At 43.2% G+C, this 17,866-nt stretch overlaps 1 long non-coding RNA gene across 1 annotated transcript in view; it reads left to right on the top strand.

Moving 5' to 3' along the window:
* Nucleotides 1-7,707, top strand: part of LOC107133116 (uncharacterized) — a 28,774-nt gene extending 21,067 nt beyond the window's left edge. Inside the window, exon 2 of the long non-coding RNA XR_001501835.3 lies at nucleotides 7,459-7,707. This is a non-coding gene — a long non-coding RNA (uncharacterized lncRNA). The remainder of the gene's footprint in view (nucleotides 1-7,458) is intronic.
* The last annotated feature ends 10,159 nt before the right edge of the window (nucleotides 7,708-17,866 follow it).

Raw genomic sequence — 17,866 nt, forward strand, 5'->3', positions numbered from 1 at the left:
CTGCCTCACAATTGCACTCATCTCACATGCTAGTAAAGTAATGCTCAAAATTCTCCAAGCAAGGCTTCAACAGTACGTGAACCGTGAAATTCCAGATGTTCAAGCTGGTCTTAGAAAAGGCAGAGGAACCAGAGATCAAATTGCCAACATCCGCTGGATCATTGAAAGAAGCAAGAGAGTTCCAGAAAAACATCTATTCTACTTTATTGACTATGCCAAAGCCTTTGACTGTGTGGATCACAATAAACTGTGGAAAATTCTGAAAGAGATGGGAATACCAGACCACCTGACCTGCCTCTTGAGAAAAGTGTATGCAGGTCAGGAAGTAATAGTTAGAACTGGACATGGAACAACAGACTGTTTCCAAATAAGAAGAGGAGTACGTCAAGGCTGAATATTGTCACCCTGCTTATTTAACTTATATGCAGAGTACATCATGAGAAACGCTGGGCTGGATGAAGCACAAGCCAGAATCAAGATTGCCGGGAGAAATATCACTAACCTCAGATATGCAGATGACACCACTCTTATGGCAGAAAGTGAAGAAGAACTAAAGAGCCTCTTGATGAAAGTGAAAGAGGAGAGTGAAAAAGTTGGCTTAAAGCTCAACATTCAGAAAACGAAGATCACGGCATCTGATCCCATCACTTCATGGCAAATAGATGGCGAAACAGTCAAACAGTGTCAGACTTTATTTTGGGAGGCTCCAAAATCACTGCAGATGGTGACTGTAGCCATGAAATTAAAAGACGCTTACTTCTTGGAAGGAAAGTTATGACCAACCTAGATAGCATAAAAAGCAGAGACATTAGTTTGCCAACAAAGGTCCATCTAGTCAAGGCTATGGTTTTTCCAGTAGTCATGTATGGATGTGAGAGTTGGACTATAAAGAAAGCTGAGCACTGAAGAACTGATGCTTTTGAACTGTGGTGTTGGAGAAGACTCTTGAGAGTCCCTTTGACTGCAAGGAGATCCAACCAGTCCATCCTAAAGGAAATCAGTCCTGAATATTCATTGGAAGGACTGATGCTGAAGCTGAAACTTCAATACTTTGGCCACCTGATAAGAAGAGCTAACTAATTGGAAAAGACCTTGATGCTGGGAAAGATTGAAAGTGGGAGGAGAAGGGGGCAACAGAGGATGAGATGGTTGGATAGTGTCACAGATTCAATGGATATGAGTTTGAGTAAACTCCTGGTGTGCTGCAGTCCATGGGGTGCAAAGAGTCAGACACGACTGAGTGACTGAACTGAACTGAACTGAATCTTTACTATCATTTCTTTCATTTCTTTTTGATTTATTTCTGCTTGGATCGTTAGGATTTCTTTCCTTCTACTAATTTTGGGTTGTTTTGTGCTTCTTTTTCTAGTTGTTCTAGGTGTAGAGTTAGGTTGTCTATTCGATGTTTTTCTTGTTTCTTGAGGTAGGATTGTATTGCTGTAAACTTCCCTCTTTGAACTGCTTTTGCTGCATTCCATAGGTTTTTAGTTGTCATTTTCATTGTCATTTTTTTTCTAGAAATTTTTGGATTTCCCTTTTGATTTCTTCAGTAACCTGTTGGTTATTTAGAAATGTGTTAATTAATCTCCATTTATTTGTGTTTCTTACAGTTGTTTTTTTTGTAATTGGTATCTAGTCTCATAGTGTTGTGGTCAGAGAAGATGTTTAATACAATTTAAATTTTCTTAAGTTTACTGAGGTTTGATTTGTGACCCAAGATGTGGTCTATCTTGGAGAATATTCCATGGGCACTTGAGAAGAAGGTATATTCTTCTGCATTTGATGTGATGTCTTGAAGATATCAGTCAGATCCATCTCAGCTAATGTATCATTTAAGACTTGTGCTTCCTTATTTTGTTTTGATCATCTGTCCATTGATGTGAGTAGAGTGTTAAAGTCTCCTACTATTATTGGGTTAATGTTAATTTTTCTGTTTATGTCTGTTAGTGTTTGTCTTATGTATTGAGGTTCTCCTATATTGGGTGCATAGATATTTACAATTGTTATGTCTTCCTCTTGTATTGATCCCTTGATCATTATGTAGTGTCCTTCCTTATCCCTTGTAATCTTTATTTTAAGGCCTATTTTCTCTGATATGAGGATTGCTACTCCAGCTTTCTTTTGCTTCCCATTTGCATGGAAAACAAATATGTGGAGAGGAAAGGAAAGAAAGAAAAGAAAGAGAATAGATATGCAAAGTTAAATAGACATAGATGAAGAAGATTTATATATATTAAAGATAACTGCAAGGGAAAAAGAGCAGTAGGAAAGGCAAACAAAGGAATAAATGTAGAATAAAATATAATAGGTTTAAAAATTAAAAGTTAAAATTATACAAGAGAAAAGAAAAAAAATGAAATAAAAAAGAAAAAAAGAAAAACTCCCCAGAACTGCAAAAGTCCAACATAGATGCAGAGGTTTATAACAACAGTAAAAAATGTGGCTGAATATACACATATACATATACACCCATAAGCAAAATCAAACAGTCCAGCAAAAATAAAGTACAATAGATTGACCTGGCTAACAAAGGAAACCAAAAAGCATATCTACTGGAATAAAACTAACTAAAGCACAAAGTGGGGAATAAAGCAATGAAAATAAAACTAACAAATACGTGGAGAGGAAAGGAAAGAAAGAATAGATATGCAAAGTTAAATAGAGGTAGATGAAGAAGATTTATATAAAAGATTAACTGCAAGAGGAAAAGAGCAGTAGGAAAGGCAAACAAATAATGTAGAAAAAATATAATAGGTTAAAAAAAGTAAAAGTTAAAATTATAAAAAAGAGAGAGAAAAAAAAAACAAAAACAGAAGAGTAAAGAAAAAAGGAAAAAAAAAAAAAAAGGAAAACTCCCCAGAAGTGCAAAAGCCCAACGTAGAGGCAGAGGTTTATAATAACTATAAAAAATGTGACTGAGGAAAGAAACCCAAAAAACACTTAAAAGCTTAACTAGATTTCACAGTGCCAATATAATTGACAACTACAACCGGGGTGGGGGGAGGAGAAGGGGAAAAAATCCAGAAGAATCTACAGAACAAATCAAAACATAATAATGAATGTTTTTCTTGTGTCACTGCTGTCAGTGTCCTTTCCCTTGCTGGGAGTCACAGTCCTCTTCCCCTCCCTGCGATGCCCTCCAGCACTGTGCTGATCTCTGGACCTGCTGTGGGGGCAGCTCAGATTCTAATCTGGTCCTACTCCTGTGTGTTCTTGCCTCCAATGTCCACCATCAGAACTAGTGCCTTTTCTTTTGTGGGAGCTCTCAATGACCTTTTATATATTTCATAGACAGAGTCTGCCTAGTTGATCATGTGGATTTAATCTGCAGCCTGTACAGCTGATGGGAAGGTTTTGGGTCTTCTTCCTTAGTCACACTGCCCCTGGGTTTCAACTGTAGTCTTATTTCTACCTCTGCATGTGGGTTGTCCACTGGGGTTTGCTCTTGAGGTTGCCCTGGAGGACTGGGTTTGCCCCTGTGAGGTCCAGGTGTGGAGGTGGTGCAGGTGCTTGGGTCGCAGGGGTTCTGGCAGCGCTAGGTACTCAGGGGAGTTGGTGGCTAGGGCAGCAGGAATTATAGTGCTCTAGAAGGGTAGGGCAACCAGTATTGGTCAATATGCTCCAGTATTCTTGCCTGGAGAAACCCCTTCCCTGACAGAGTAGCCTGGCAAGCCACAGTCTAAAGAGTTGCAGAGAGTCAGACACTACCGAAGTGACCCTGCATGTGTGCCTAGGCACAAGACTTTTTTTTGCCTGTGGCAGCTCTGCCCCAGTGAGAGTTGAGCGTGAAGGTGGCCCAGCTGCTTGGCTTGTGAGGACCCTGGTAGTGCCAAGTGCGCACGGACACAGACTGCCTCTTTGCAGGAGTTATGGCCCTATCAGAGTCTCTTTTGAGCCTCTTGTAGCTGCTGATCAGAAGGCCTCTTTGGCCAGTCTTTCTCTGTAGCTTCGCCCATTCAGGCACTGAGAGGGCTCCCTTGTCTGGGGTCCTTCTCTGTTGTTTGGTGCATCAGACACATAGAGGGGCCCTCCTGGCTGGGGTCCTACTCTGTAGATCCACACGTCAGGCAGTTACAGGGGCACCCTGGGTGGGGTCCTACTCTGTAGTTCAGTGCGTCAGGCATTTGATGGGCCGGCTTCTCTATTGTTCATCTGCCAAGGCTGGCCTGAGGGCGAGGGAGGCTATGGTGATGGCTCCACTCCCTTCGCGTGACTCAGCGATAGCCTTGCTTCGACTGCTGCCTGGCTTTCCTCCACAGGCATTCCCCACCACGACCTCCTCCCTCACATCCCCTTGATCTGTCTCTCTGCAGTCAACAGCAGCCCTCGCCCTGGGATTGCGCCACAATCCCTAAACTCCAGCTCCCAGCCACTGCACATTCCAGGAAATCTACATCCCTGTCCGGGGTATGTATGGCTGTGGCCAGGACCGTTTGATTCTCATTCCATTTAGGCTGCCACAGATCAGCTGTTTCACTCTCAAGCCTTAAATGTTTCTCTTCTGACTCAGACAATCCCCCGATGTGGGGATGGGACCCCTGCTTCAGTTCCCCCACCCGCTGAGGGCAGGTCCAGTCCTACTAACACTCCTGTTTTTCCCCCTAGTACCTCATCCTACCAAGGTTTGCGTGGGTCTATATATTCTTTTCCGCAGTCCCTGTCCACTCTCAGCTGGTGTTCTGCATGTGCTTCTGTGTCTGAAGGTGTATTCCTGATGTATCCATGGAGAGAGATGTACTCCACATCCACTTACTCCTCCGCCATCTTGTTCTCTCTGTGCTGATTTTTATAAAGGAGCTATAATGGGCTTCCCTAGTGGCGCAGACAGTAAAGAATCTGCCTGCAGTGTCAGAGACCTGGGTTCAATCCCTGGGTTGGAAAGATCCCCCAGAGAAGGGAATGGCAACCCTCCCTTCCAGTATTCTTGCCTGGGAAATCCAATGGACAGAGAAACCTGGTGGGCTACAGTCCATGGGGTCGCAAAGAGTCAGACACGACTGAGCAACTTTCATACAGTCTGAGGAGAGGATTAGCAGTTTAGCCTTTGAAAGTCATCTTCAACCATCTGCCCAGTGAGATGCTTGGTGTTTTCCCAGGAAACAGGACTGTGAACACGGCTACCAGTGGGGAGAACCCGGCCTGCTTTGCCAGTGTGGTGTTGCTGGTGCTCTCCTGGTGGCAGCTGTGGGCATGAGGCTGGCATTTGGAGAGTATCTCAACAGTGAGAAATGCACCAGCATCAGCCTCTCCACAGCAGGAGAGAGAACAGCACTACAAGCCACAGATAAACGTCTCACGAATTCCCCTCCCTCAAAGAGTCTCGAGTCAGCCAGCCTTTTTTGATTGTAAGCCCCTTGATGGGGTATGACTTCAAAAAACTACTTTATGTTAGTTTAATAGGACATATTTCAGAGGAACTAGTTGATTGTGGCAGAAATCTATTCATTGTAGGAACTAGGACAACTTCTCTTGAAAGTCGCTCCATCATGTCTGACTCTTTGCGTCCCCACTTAGAATAAACTCTTTGCAACCCTATAGACTATGCAGTCCATGGACTTCTCCAGTCCAGAATACTGGAGTGGGTACCCTTTCCCTTCTCCAGGGGATCTTCCCAACTCAGGGATCGAACCCAAGTCTCCCACATTGCAGGCGGATTCTTTACCAGCGGAGCCACAAGGGAAGCCCTAGAATACTGGAGTGCATAGCCTGTCCCTTCTCCAGTGGATCATCCTGACCCAGGAATTGAACCGGGGTCTCCTGCATTGCAGGCAGATTCTTTACCAGTTGAGCTATCAGAGAAGCCCTACAACTCCTCTGAGGTCTCGCCTAGAAGAGATGAGGCTTATCCTAGTAATGAGCATGCATGCTGTGTGCTAAGTCACTTCAGTTCTGTCCAACCCTTTGTGACCCCATGGACTGTAGTCCCCCAGGCTCCTCTGTCCATGGGATTTCCCAGGCAAGAATACTGGAGTGGGTTGCCATGCCCTGCTCCAGGGGATCTTCCTGACTCAGAGATCGCACCCATGTCTCTTAAGTCTCCTGCATTGGCAGGTGGGTTCTTTACCACTAGTGCCACCTGGGAAGCTCAGCAGAGAGCATAGATTTCTGTTTTTTATTCAAAAGGGCACCCTCCCCCCTCCACCTCCCGTTAATGGAATAAACAAAGAGGCTTTCTGGTTACAATTAGTTTAAATTAACTTGAGTGGTCTTAAAGAGACAGGAATCTGGAAAAAACCTTAAGATCATGCTTTTCAATAGTTTCTCCATCACATGGTGAAGGAGAAAAGAGAGTTTTTTTTTTTCATAAGTGAACTTTTAACCTACTGTGGTGACGGAGCGCAAGGCGGAGGGGAAGAATAGAGAGAGGGACACTAGGCTCTTTTATGTGTGTGTGAAAAAAACCAAGTTTCTTTTGCATTTTCACTTTGTCTTAAAATACACCAGCTAACTTGCAGAATTAGAAAGCTCCCAATTTTAACTAACAAATACACCAAAAGTAAAAGCCAAAGGTTAGAAAGGCCCTCGCAAATCCAGCTAGTAACCTTCTTGTCTCAGGTGTAGAAATTAATGGAAAATGCCACTTACCCTTCAATAAAAACAATGGATTGTCATTTTGGTTTCCAAGCATTCTTTCCTATAGAGCTTCAGAAGACAGTTTTCAATTAAATAAATGACTCACTTGAAAATTAAAAGCATTGGAAAGGCCAAAAGAAAAGAACGGAGGGGTCAACTAACTGTTGCTATTCTTCTGAATTACTTTCCTGGTGGCTTCAGGAGAAGAGTGAGGTCTCAGGTTAAGCTTGCCATGGATACGGAAAACTGTCTCTGAGTGATGTCTCACCAGAATTGGTTAGACCAGTGATCACTCAGCGGTAAAGAATCTGCCTGCAATGCAGGAGCTATAGGAGACACAGGTTCTGTCCCTGGTTTGGGAAGATCCCCTGGAGCAGGGCATGGCAACGCACTCCAGTATTCTTGCCTGAAGAATCCCATGGACAGAGGAGCCTGGTGGGCTACAGTCCATGGGGTCACAAAGATTTGGATATGACTGAAGCAACTTAGCATGCATGCATGTGATCACATAAAATAATTCAGTCGCCACCATCCCCTCCAGCTCTTAACAAATTACTAGATGATGTGTGAAACAGACATTATTACCTTATTCATGAGCTCAACCTATTCTGTGCCATCTTGTCCTCTGGTCCCAGCTGGAGCCTTTGGGAAAGAGCAAGAGGTGAGTGTATGCAGAGGGCACCTTAGTTGGGATCAAAGACTTGTCTTTACACTTTCACTCACCTGTTTTGATATGACAGCTTCAGATGATCTTTCCCCGAGTGCCTGGCTGTGGAACAAGCCATCTTAGAGGAAAAAAAAAAAGAATAATATGTCCAAAACTACGATGTAAAGAATTCCAAACTGGTTGTAAGCAGCTGCCCTGTCTTTTGTTTTCTCTTTTAGCATCCTTCTTTTATATTATTTTGAAGATTTGCCTTGGTCCCATTCGAGATGCTGTGAAATCCAGAGCAAGGCCTGCTGGAGTCAAAACTTTTCTTGGGATAGAAAACAACAATCTGGAAAATTTCCTGTCTTTTTTTTCTTCAGCCCAATCATGATATATCAAGGGGGAAATGTAATATTGTAATGAAATAAACAGAAGGAAGAATGCAAATCTGACTATTAAAGCCATAGTTAGACTTTGCCCAAAGATTTTGAGACTCTGTCTTTATTATGTAATGTTGATGGTGCATGCACATATTGTCTAAAATTTACTTGTTCCAAAGACCTGGTCAAATCTACTCAAAGCCCGATTTCTGCATCCCATGGAAATCCAGTCTTGGGGAGAGGATGGGAGGATGGTTCTCATACCTCACCAGTGCTCCTACTGCAGGTTCCCACCTCTGCTGACTTTGGGAGGTTTTTGATGATCTTGTCACTTCATGCAAGCTGTCACTCTTTCCCATTGCACTGACCAATGTGGAACTTGGCTCCTTTCTGTGATAGCCACAAAAACTACGCATATAAATCCTTATGTGTATAGACTTAATGTTCCTGGACTTAATTATTTGCATTTAGGATTAAAACTGAGGAAATTCAACTTGTTTAATCTTCAAAATATACAGGCAGACATAGCTAATAATATGTGCTAAGTCGCTTCAGACATGTCTGACCCTTTGTGACCCTAAGGACTGTAACCCTCCAGGTTCCTCTGTCCATGGGATTCTTCAGGAAAGAATACTGGAGGAAAGAATACTGCACTCTTTCAAGGGATCTTTCTGATCCAGGGATTGAACCCGTGTCTACCTGCGTCTCCTGAATTGCAGGCAAATTCTTTACTGCTGAGCCACTGGGAAAGCCCAGCTAGTAACATAATGAGAACCAATATACCCACACCCAAACTTACAAATCTTAACTTCCTGTCATTTATTTTTTGGATACATCCTTTTCAAATAAATAAATCATTATAGATACAGTTAAGGTTCCAGTCCAAGTCCCTCCCGGATCTTGGTCCTTTTCTTCCTTCATTACATTGCTGCTCTCATAAACTGTTTATTATTCTCATGGCTGCTTTTATACTTTTACTCATATATGTAGCAATAATTAGCGTAGATGATGGTGCTTCATGGTTTTAACTTCACATGATTGAACTGTATATAACATTCCTTAGCTTGGCTTTTTTTCCTATCCAGTGTAGATGGACACAGCTCTGGTTCATTCCTTGGTAGCCATATGGTATTCCGTTGTAACAATCCTAAGAGCCACCAATGGATGCTTCACCTCCTCCCAGAGCCTCAAGGCTCGTATTCCTTGCTGACTCTGACATTTCTTCCTTTTAATTTGTTTCTACCATTTTTTTGTATAAAATATCCTCTGTCACTTGAAATTATCTACTTTCTATTTTTGGTCAATTCAGCTCTTTATAGCCCTTGCACCTAAACTCAGCTCGTTTCATCTTTGCATGTGTAATTCTTATGGCATTCTGCGAGACAAAACCAACTGAATCAACCTCTCTTAATAGGACGCAGCCCCATTAGAAGGTGACTGTGATTGTGAAAGGAATCTGATTTCTCCGTGCCTTTAGAAAAACTCAGAGAACAATGATTTTATGTCTTTTGGTCTAGGGAATCATCATGTGATTGTGAGATTTTTATCTTAAAGAATAAAATACACTGTTCATTTCTTCAACAATCACATTTGTAAATGTTTACCTGGCACTGTACTCAGTGCTGGAATGGTCACAAAGATGAACAGAATCTAAGGAACAATCAATCTAGTCAGGGAAATAAACCCTTAAACAAATACAGTACTTTAAAATACTTTCCTCCAAGAATGAAACAGAGTGCTGTGGAAATATTGAGAAAAGAAGGTTAATTTTATTGAGAAAACTTCAGAGAAGAGACAGCAGCAGGAAGAATAATTGCTATAGCAGCAAGAGCCTGGGAGTCTAGTGTGGTTGGGATTGGCAAGGAATTTGGTGGCCAGATTTCAGAATCTTGGAAGGAAAAATTGAGAAGCAGTAACAAGGAAGGTAGACTGGTGCCAGGTTTTGCGTGGTTGTATGCCCCAGGCTCAGCTGTTTGAATTTTAAGCTATAATCAATGGGGACCCACAAGAATATAAAAAATGAAAGCATTATAATATTAAATCTGGGTTGTAAAAAAAAAACCAGACCAGCAGTTGCATGTACACTGGAGATCACTTGGGTCATTGTGGTGGTACTCCAAGGCAGAATGCGGAGGGACTGAACTGAGGGAGGTGGGGAGGATAGAAGGAAAGTAATTCAGGAAATTTGAGAACACATCAGGACTCACCACTGTTAAACAGAAAGATGGTCCTATATTTGTGAGCAATGAAAGGAAGAAAAAGTTAAAAATCAAAAGAATCCTAGCTAACGAGGCCAGGTAGGTCAAGATGCTATCCTCCAAGGAAAGGACGTTGGCAAGACAGACGAGTCTTTGTTGGAAGGTCATGAATCTGGTTTAGGTAACTTTTCATGTCAAGTGCTCATAAGAAACCAGATGGAGTCATCTGTGGTCAGTGCAATTATGGCCTGGCATTTAGAGGAAGTAGGACTGAAAGGAGAGACTTGGGGGAGGGTTTCAATATTGTTCAAAGCAGCAGAGAAACCTGGGAAGATGAATTCAGAATACAAGGCACCTGCTGTCAGGGGACCCTTCAGGATATTGGTCAAAAGAAAAGTTAGTAACAAGGCAGCAGAAGAGGCTTTGGTTAAATAAGTGGAGCCTGGTGTGTTGGACACTGAACATTTCTTTGCAATTATCTGTTCTCCCAGTCTTCCTCAGCAACAAAACTTGGGTTTTATTTAGGGAGCAATGAGCATTCAGGGACAGCCATGTCTGATTTTTCTGAACAATGGGATGTATATGGAAATCTACTGGGGATTTCTGGGGAAGTGTTGGTGTCCTATTAGACACTACTTCTTCTCTTTGCTCTTCCTCCTTCTTTCCTAGACTTCCTAGAACACCAAGTGAGGCCACAAGAATGGGGATGGATGCCTCCATGTTCAGGATGCTGGGGAATATGGCATCGCTGAGCAATGGACGGCTCTGGGCTCTCTGTCCAGAGAGTTCTTGCTGTGTAAGACCAACAGCATGCATTAGATAATTTAGAGATATGAGTTGGGCGTGATTTTATCACCAGCAGCTGATTCCTCGAGCTGGGATTAACCCCGGGCATTGGCAACAGAGAATCTGAGTCTTCAAAGTTGATGGCAAGATTGGCCTGCCCTTGCTTTGCATCCTTGTCCTGTGGATGCCTCCATGGAAACCTCTTGTGAAAGCTGTAAAAATGCAGACACCTGACCTGCTTCCTGAGAAATCTGTGTGCAGGCCAAGAAGCAACAGTTAGAACTGGACATGAAACAACAGACTGGTTCCAAATCAGGAAAGGAGTACGTCAAGGCTGTATATTGTCACCCTGCTTATTTAACTTATATGCAGAGTACATCATGAGAAATGCTGGGCTGGAAGAAGCATAGGCTGGAGTCAAGATTGCTGGGAGAAATATCAATAACCTCAGATATGCAGATGACACCACCCTTATGGCAGAAAGCGAAGAACTAAAAAGCCTCTTGATCAAAGTGAAAGAGGAGAGTGAAAAAGTTGGCTTAAAGCTCAACATTCAGAAAACTAAGATAAAATATTTGATTCTTTTGAACTGTGGTGTTGGAGAAGACTCTTGAGAGTCCCTTGGACTGCAAGGAGATCCAACCAGTGCATCCTAAAGGAGATCAGTGCTGAATATTCATTGGAAGGACTGATGCTGAAGCTGAAACTTCAGCTGAACTGAACTGAACTGAACTGAGGGGCACCACTCTAGGCTAACTACATCAGCTTATCTGGGAACAGAGCCTGCGAATCTTTTAATATACTTTGCTGTTGTTCAGTCGCTAAGTCGTGTCTGATTCTTTGTGACCCTAAGAACTGCAGCACGCCAGGCTTCCCTGTCCTTCACCATCTCCCGGAGCTTGCTCAAACTCATGTCCATTGAGTCAGTGATGCCATCCAACCATCTCATCCTCTGTCACCCCCCTTCTCCTTCTGCCTTCAGTCTTTCCCAGCCAGCATCAGGATCTTTTCCAATGAGTCAGCTCTTCTTGTCAGGTGGCCAAAGTATTGGAGCTTCAGCTTCAGCATCAGTCCTATTGAATATTCAGGATTGATTTCCTTTAGGATTGACTGGTTTGATCTTGCTGTCCAAGGGACTCTCAAGAGTCTTCTCCAGCACCACAGTTTGAAAGTATCAGTTCTTCAGTGCTCAACCTTTTTCATGGTCCAACTCTTACATCCATACATGACTATTGAAAAAGCCACAGCTTTGACTATACAGACTGTACACTAAGGTCGAGAAATACAGCTTTAATTTATGATACCTCTGTACTACTTTCAGAGTCACGCATGTAGTCATGCATGCCCACAACCATGGGCAGCCAGGGAAAGTGACTTTGTCTCTCTTATACTGGGATGAGAGTTATACCTATATTTGGATGGATTAAAAATAATTAAAGGGCCAATTAAAAGTCTACAGGTCAAGAAAGTCAGATTTGGATGCTGTCATGCTCTAACTTCATCCTATAAAGCATCAGTCCTTGGTGACTGTAGAAACTCTGAAGGAATGGGAGAATGTGAGGCTACTGAATAATCAAAGGGGACTAAGCAAAGGACTGAATCTTCGCATCTCCCTGGCCATTGAGCCTACAGGCCCCATGATACTTCTGGGAAGACAGTCAGAACTATCCCCATAGAGCAAAGGGAAATGGGGGGACAGAAGCTGGAGTTGGAAGCCAGCCAGTTGGTTAGTTACACCAGGTATGTTTTGAGAAATGAGTCAAGTCTTTACAACACTATATAGTTCTTGTTTTGAGTCACTAGAGAAGACTATTATATATTTCTACTCACCATTTTAATCCTTAAATAACAACAGATAATTTTAAAAAATTCTTCTTTTAACCCAGGAACATAAGGTAACATCTAGCAAGTAGTTTATGTTGATTCTGCACAACAACCAAGAGTGGGTAAAGTTTTGTGGTTGTTTATTTGTAGTTTCTCTCTTTGAATATGCATTCTGAAGAAGTGTTTTTTTCAGTATGTGTGCTGTCCAAATGGAAATATTCTCCAAAGTAATAACATCAAGATAAGACCAAGATCAAGCACCAGCGTTATTATGCTTGGCAGCATCCGCAGTATTTACAGTGAAATAGAAATGATTGAACTAACCTCACAGAAAATGGCAAATGCTCAGAGGTTGTCAGCAAAGGTACGTGAGTTTAACTTGTAAAGTGATTCTAAGACCACTTTGTGAAAACATAAATTCCCTCATGGGCTTCCCAGGTGGCACTAGTGGTAAAGAATCCTCCTGGCAATGCAGGGGACGTAAGGGATGCAGGTTCAGTCCCTGGGTTGGGAAGATCCCTTGAAGGAGGGCACAGCAACCCACTCCAGTTTTCTTGCCTGGAGAATCCCATGGACAGAGGATCCTGGTGGGCTACAGTCCATGGGGTTGCAAGAGTCAGACACGACTGAGCAATCGAGCACATACACACAAACACCCTCATAGAGCACTCATCAACTTCACTCTAGTGCTGAAGTCTTGTTGGGTGGCACGAATGATGATGATTAATGGCTGAAACACCAGTAAACTCCTTTACAGCTACAAAAATGGGAAAACACAATGCTTTAGGCAAAATGCTAAAAACAGACTCCTTTTGGTGAAATGAAGCTGTTTGAATAGATGAAACTAATCGTTTTTATTGAAACCATCTGCAGTGTGGAATGGGAAGTTGTATAGAAAGGTCCTGAGAGACTTCTGTTTGCTTTACTTCAGTAAGAAGAGGGGAGAGAGCACATGGAGCTTGTCTTCATCTATCTGAGACTTCACAAAATAAGGAGCAAAGTGATGGTGGAGGCCAACCTGTGCTGGCGGCTGGCGACCTGGCTCCCTGGTGGTCCATGTGAAGAGGACGAATATTCTGAAAATGCGACACCAGACACCATTCAAGAAACTGGCAGGTTAAACAGAGTAGCAGAATCTTTGCCCTGTAAGGAAAGGAAGAATAGAGAGAAGGAGAGAGAAGGAGAGACAGGGAGAGGGAGAGAGAAACCCTATCTAACACTTCTGCTGTGTTGGTCTGCTGAAACCGCATCTTGAAACCAGGTGTTAAAAATGACCCAACTCGACAGCGAGAATGGCTTTGTAGATAAGTGTATTTTGTAATACTACTCGGAAACTGCAGTTTCATTTAGATAGATCATTCTTCCTTCCTTCTTGTATGAAGATCTTGCCAGGACCAGATTTAGGTTTCAGTGGGTCTACCTTGATGAGAAAACTAAACAAAACAAAATGCACAATACTCCATGGAACTGGTTACAATTTACGGAGAGATGGATTCTAAGTGGTCTCCTCAGACTTTGGAAACTGGATAACACTAGGTCAAAGGTAAATCCATGACTGTTGGTGCAAACAGCTTTCATAAGGTACGACGTGTATGGTTGAGCAGCACACCAATAATGCTGAGTTTCTGGACCGACCTCACCCATGGACCGAGCACCCGGGGGTGGACGGCGTTCTCTCCTGTGCCGTTCTCCTTGGTTCTTCTGCAACCACAGCAGAGTCCTTGACAAGGCACTGGGCCCTCACCTCACCATCCGCTTCATCAGTTTTAATCTTTGAGTTAGTTTATTCCTCACCTTCCATACTATTTACTCATATGATGGGAGAGAGCGAAACCTATGAAACTATGAAGAAAAGTTTGCCAAATGCTCTCCTGCAAAACATGCTTTAAGTGACCTGTTGCCCCTGCCCTCACCCTGGATTTTCTTGGATTCTACTAGAAATGATATTACTTTTTTTGAACTAAAAGGTTGATGCTGTAGTCTCTGAGCTTCATTTGATCTGCAGCAGGGTGCTTTGAGCTTCCCTGGTGGCTCAATGATAAAGAATCCACCTGCAATGTAGAAGACACAGACATGGGTTCGATTCCTGGGTCAGGAAGATGCCCTGGAGAAGGAAATGGAAACCCACTTCAGTATTCTTACCTACAGAATCCCACAGACAGAGGAGCCTGAAGGGCTAGGCTATAGGGTTGCAGAGTCGGAGATGACTGAGTGACTAACAACAAGGGGTGCCTTGACTCCAGCGATGGTGCCACCCCTTCTGGGTGAGGAACCATAGGACCAGGCAGAGTGGTTGCATTTCCACACAGGTCAGTGCGTGGCCTCATTTCTGGGCGGGCAGTCCCTACAGCAGCAGCTCTTATGCTAGAAAGTGGCAACAGAACCCATAAGTCTAGGGCTATTTTAGGACTTAGAACACTCGGTGATTATGGCCATAGATTAATTTTTAAGTGAGCTCTGCTATCAGATTTCCCTTTGACCGTTGCCTGGGCATCAGCACCCCCAGGAATGAACACTCTGAGCACTGAGCTGGCCTGGTGGGTCCCGTGGAATCATGAAACACACGGCTGCCTTCTGTTCTCAACATGAGTCCCTCCATTCCTCCACGTGAGTGCTGAGTGGGTATTATTCCACCCACCATTGGGGTGTGTGGATTAGGGGCAGGGTTCATGGATGGCCATGGAGGAATGGCACCATCTTAGAGCTGACCAGTAGGATGTGTTTGTCTATGCCTGGGAGTTTGACCAGATTTGATTGTAATTCAAATGTCAGGCATTAGACTGTATCAATAATAGAGAGTTCAAAAGAGAGTTATTTGGAGCTTAAATGTTGACAAACACCTGCTTTAAATGCCCATCCTGAAAGCTTAGCTCCTAGGCCAGCTCCTCCCTGCCCACCCCCCGACACACACACAGTTTAATGGAAAGTGCCAGCAGAGGAAGGGTTAAGAGCTGACATTGTCCTCTTGCATCTGCTCTGCCTGTTGCAACTGGAAAAGGCTGAGATTAATCTTTGTAAAAGCAGTCATATTGGAAAGACGAATGTGACTCTCACCATAACACTGGGCCCTTTATAGCCTGATGTCTAACTGCATTGGAATGTTATTCTTTCCATTGCCGTTATGACTGTACTTGGATTTGAAACTACTGGGTCTTGTTCCAGTACAAATCTCAATCTGCCCTTTCTCTTATGAACTTTAAAACATCCCTGTCTGCCTTATCCTACAGGTTTCCACTGAATCCAGATGTGAGGAGCATTCTGTATTCTACTGAGTGGCTTCGTCACCTTTCAGAGTTCCAGCGGGGAGCCCCAGGCCACAGGGCACAGGTGGCTGGCCAGTGGGGAACTTTTCCTCAGGGTCCCACTGTGGGGTCTCTCCCCAGCCTTACGGCTAATAAGGTGTATAGGCCAGTCTGAGGAGACCAACATTATTTTGGAAATCTGGTGGTGCTAAGCCTTTGATCGCTGATTTCTAACTGTCTTGAAAACCTTCAGCCTCCCAACAGTTGCACGCTGTGGTTTTGTGTCTGTGTGAGGTGACTAACAGCGCCGGCAGTCTTGTGTGGGGAACGTATTCACCCAGCACCCAAACCACCTACCGGCTTCCGGCAGCTCTTATCAGCCCAGCCATCGGCCACGAGCTGACATTTCAGTGCTCAGAAGCTCCCTACCCCCACCTTTAAAAAAAAGTGACAGGAGGAGAAAAAGGCTCATTTGGCAGTAGTTCGCTCTTGCTTTTTTGGCCTGGAGAAAGACATTGAAAGTGGTAGAAGATTGTTTAGTAACAGCTGGCGAGCACCAGGGTGTGAGGCTGATTTTCAGATATGACAGGCACTTACAGGAATGCTGCCAGATACAGCTGTTTAAAAGGCTTAATAAACAGCAAGTCAATACTAATCTTTGCCAAATTAATCTTTTCCCTGACAGCCCATCAGAGCAATTATGTCTAGGCTTATTGTAAACACACAATTGTCAAACAGGGACACTGCAGCCTTAAAATACTGTAGTTTGGTTTTTAGTCTCTGTTTGGGAGTGATTTTTTTCCTTTCTGTACATAGAATTATAAGTCATTCCATTTCATTTCCAGTTACTTTTTTTTTTTTTTCTGGCCTCATGTCAGCGTGAATGAAATTTCACTTTCAAATGTCTTTGCTAGCAAGCTGTTAATACAATGAGCGATGATGACACTAGAGGAGGCGTGCTGGTGTGTGCAGCTAACAGGGCACAGTTCCGACCAGTGCTGACATGTAACAGGCCACTGTCCTCAGTGGTCTCCGGGTCCCAGGACAAGAATTTGTCTTCACTTCCTACCTCCTACAAGGTAATCCTGTTCTGGATACAAAGGACAAGATGTTGGCTGCATAGGAAAAGAGAAAACAGTCTCAAGTTTCTGCAGACATGTGCTGCAGAGCCTATACATCTTGGTTTAGAAGTGACACCTCCCTCCCCGCATTCCCTGCCTCCCTCCTTCAGGACTGTGAAATCGTGAGGGAAGGTGCTCCTATACTGGGACCTGGTTCTAAATAAACCTAGGGAAATCTCCTTTGAGCATCTTCAAAAAAAAAAAAAAAAACGATGGTTATGAGGAGGGAAAGCGGGGGTGGGGAGGTTGGATGAATTGGGAGATTGGGATTGACATATATACACACTATAAAGAAAACAGATAACTAATAAGGACCTACTGTGGAGCACAGGGACCTCTTCTCAACACTCTGTTAATGACCTCTACGGGATATATGTATAACAGTGGATATATGTATATGTATAACTAATTCACTTTGCTGTACAGCAGAAACTAACAAGGCATGGTACATCAACTATACTCCAATAATTTTTTCTTTTTTTTAAGTTAAAAAAGGACTTCTTACCTTGGTGTAATTTAAGTAGAGCCAAGGAAACGGAGTCTTTTACTGGTTTCATCAAGTCATATTTGCACTTGGTAATTAGTAAAACAACTCAGTGTCCTATTCATCAGTGTTTTAATTTAGCGTTCTATAAACTTGGCTCCTGAAATTTCTCTCCTGCTCTCAACACTCCTACTTGTCTGACACCTTTTTTTTCTCCTTGGCTTCTCATTTTCTCGATGTGACTAGAGTATATTCCATCTTGTACTTTTGTAACTAGAAACTCCTGTTTGATTATGCAGACCAAAAGACTATAGCATAACTCATTCCGAAATTCTTTCTTTTGGTAACCTTAGGTCTCTTAATGAAAAATTTCCATTCTTCTTCACCTCCCAATTCTTATCCGCAATATTTAATGCCCTCTATATTTAAAATCGTCAGGGGCACATCCTATAATGGCTGTTGAGGGCAGTTTGTGATGGACCGCTGGTGCTTCTACTTAGCATTGCATTTATTGTGCACCTACTATGAACATGTGGAGAAGGAGGTGGCAACCCGCTCCAGTATTCTTGCCTGGGGGGTCCCATGGACAGAGGAGTCTGGTGGGCCATG

Source organism: Bos taurus, chromosome 14 (genome assembly GCF_002263795.3).
Source record: "Bos taurus isolate L1 Dominette 01449 registration number 42190680 breed Hereford chromosome 14, ARS-UCD2.0, whole genome shotgun sequence".
Lineage (NCBI taxonomy): Eukaryota > Metazoa > Chordata > Mammalia > Artiodactyla > Bovidae > Bos > Bos taurus.